This window comes from Desmodus rotundus, chromosome X (genome assembly GCF_022682495.2).
Source record: "Desmodus rotundus isolate HL8 chromosome X, HLdesRot8A.1, whole genome shotgun sequence".
Lineage (NCBI taxonomy): Eukaryota > Metazoa > Chordata > Mammalia > Chiroptera > Phyllostomidae > Desmodus > Desmodus rotundus.
This window is the reverse complement of record NC_071400.1, coordinates 60,144,431-60,147,053: the sequence shown is the minus strand read 5'-3', so window position 1 is coordinate 60,147,053 and position 2,623 is coordinate 60,144,431. Positions and strand designations below refer to the sequence as shown.

General features: G+C 41.6%; 1 non-coding gene across 1 annotated transcript; it reads right to left on the bottom strand.

Annotated features, from left to right (window-relative positions):
* Positions 1–2,256: 2,256 nt before the first annotated feature.
* Positions 2,257–2,420, bottom strand: LOC112296361 (U1 spliceosomal RNA). The gene has a single exon (XR_002973875.1). It is a non-coding gene; the product is annotated as a U1 spliceosomal RNA (small nuclear RNA).
* Between the last annotated feature and the right edge of the window lie 203 nt (positions 2,421–2,623).

The window sequence follows — 2,623 nt, the reverse complement described above, 5'->3', positions numbered from 1 at the left end:
GAAAGAATAATTTACTGTTTGGTGGTGGTTCACCACATAGCAAAAGCTAACTGATAAAATATCCTTTGAGGATGAAGTTAAATAGACATTTTCAGAGAAAAAAAAAACTGAGTGAATTCTTTATTTATTAACTTCACCAAAGAAAGTGTTAAGTTTTTTGCCCTGGCTGGTGTGGCTCAGTGGATTGACCATTGGCCTGCAAAGCTGGTTTGATTCCCAGTCAGGGCACATGCCTGGGTTGTGAGCCAGGTCCTCAGTCGGGGGCATGTGAGAGGCAGCCACACATTGATATTTCTCTCCCTCTCTTTCTCCCTCCTTTCCCATCTCTCTAAAAATAAACAAATAAAATCTTAAAATAAATAAAAATAAATAAAAACTTTAAATATTAGTATATATGGTATTCATTCCATCATGGAAGGGGCAATCATTTGTTCTTACTGGAATAGACACTTAACCGGAATATGCATTTTCCTTCCCTGCACACAAGGCTTGTGCCAAAACTGCTGTCCACGGACTTCCAGAGTGCTTTATCCACCTTCATGGTATCCCAAACAACACTGCTCTGAAGGAGCTCACTTCACAGAAAAGAAGTGGTCCATGCTCATAGAACTCAATGGCTTTACCATGTTCCTTGCCATCCTAAAGCAGCTGGCTTGATAGGAAGGTGGAGTGGCCTTCTGGAGATTCAGTTACAGGGCCAGGTAGGTGGGCTGGCAAGGCTGGGCAACATTGTCCAGAAGGCTGTATATGTGAATCAGTATCCAACATATGGTCCTGATTCTCCCATAGGCAGGATTCATGGGTCAATGAATCAAGGGGAGGAAATGCAAGTGGACCACTCACTATTAACTCTAGTGACCTACTAGCAAAATGCTTGCTTCCTTTTCCTGTAACTTTATGTTCTGCAGGCCTGCAGATCATAGTCCCAGAGGGAGGGATGCTTCCACCAGGACACAGAGCAATGATTCCATTGACGGGAAGTTAATACTGCCACCCTGCCACTAGGAGCTCCTCATGCTTCTGAATTACAGACAAAGGACAGAGTTCCTGTGCTGGCTGGGGTCATTGATCCTGACTACCATAGTGCAGTTGTGTTTTTTAAAGTATCTTTTATTGATTACGCCATTACAGTTTTCCCAATTTTTCCTCTTTGCCCCCCTCTGCCTAGTACCCCCTTTCCTTCCACCAATTCCCCCACCTTAGTTCATGTCCATAGGTCATGCATATAACTTCCTTGGCTTCTCCATTTCCCATGCTATTCTTTTTTTAAAAAAATTTTTAAAAGATTTTATTTTATTTTTAGAGAGAAGGGAAGGGAGGGAGAAAGAGAGGGAGAGAAACATCAAATGGTTGTCTCTCATATGCCCCCAACTGGGGACCTGGCCCGCAACCCAGGCATGTGCCCCGACCAGGAATGGAACCAGTGACCTTTTGGTTCTCAAGCTGATGTTCAAGCCACCAAGCTACACCAGCCAGGGCTCCCATACTATTTTGTACCTACCATTTATACTTCTTATTCCATGTACCTCTTCCCCCATCCTCCCTCCTCCTCCTCCCCACTGATAACCCTCCATGTGATCTCCATTTCTGTGATTCTGTTCCTGTTCTAGGTGTTTGCTTAGTTTGCTTTTGTTTTTGTTTTATAGATTCAGTTGTTGATAGTTCACTTTGTTGTCATTTTGATGTTCATAGTTTTTCTCAGATAAGTCCCTTTCAAATTTCATGTAATAATGACTTGGTGATGATGAACTCCTTTAGTTTTACATTGTCTGGGAAGCACTTTATCTGCCCTTCCATTCCAAATGATAGCTTAGCTCGATAGAGCAATCTAGGTTGTAGCTTCTTACTTTTCATCACTTTGAATACTTCTTTCCAGCCCCTTCTAGCCTGCAAAGTTTCTTTTGAGAAATCAGCTGATAGTCTTATGGGAACTCCTTTGTAGGTAACTCTCTTCTTTTCTGTTGCTGCTTTTAAGATTCTCCTTTTGTCGTAACCTTTAGCATTTTAATTATGATGTGTCTTGGTGTGGTCCTCATTGGATCCAACTTCTTTGGGACTCTCTGTGCTTCCTGGACTTGTGTGTCTATTTCCTTAGCCATATTAGAGAAGTTTTCTGTCATTATTTTTTTCAAATAACTTTTCCATTTCTTGCTCTTCCTCTTCTCCTTCTGGCATCCCTATGATTCAGATGTTGGCACTTTTGGAGATGTCCCAGAATCTTCTTATTCTTTCCTTGTTTTCTTTTCTTTTTTTTTTTAGGGGAGAGCGTGAACGCAGTCCCCCACTATCACAAATTATGCAGTCGAGTTTCCCACATTTGGGGAAATTGCAGGGGTCAGCGTACCCAGAGTGCAATAGATAAGCCTCGCTCTGGGAAAACCACTTTCATGATCGTGGCATCTCCCCTGCCAGGTAAGTATCTCTCTCCTTTTTTTTTTTTTTAAAATTCTTATTTCTTGATTCTGTTCTGATTGATTGTTTATTTCTTCTTTCTGCTCCAAATCATTGATTTGAACCCCGGCTTCCTTTCCTTCACTGTTGGTTCCCTGTGGATTTTTATTTATTTCACTTAGTGTAGCCTTCATTTCTTCCCTTATGCTTTTGCTGTATTCAGTGAGTTCTC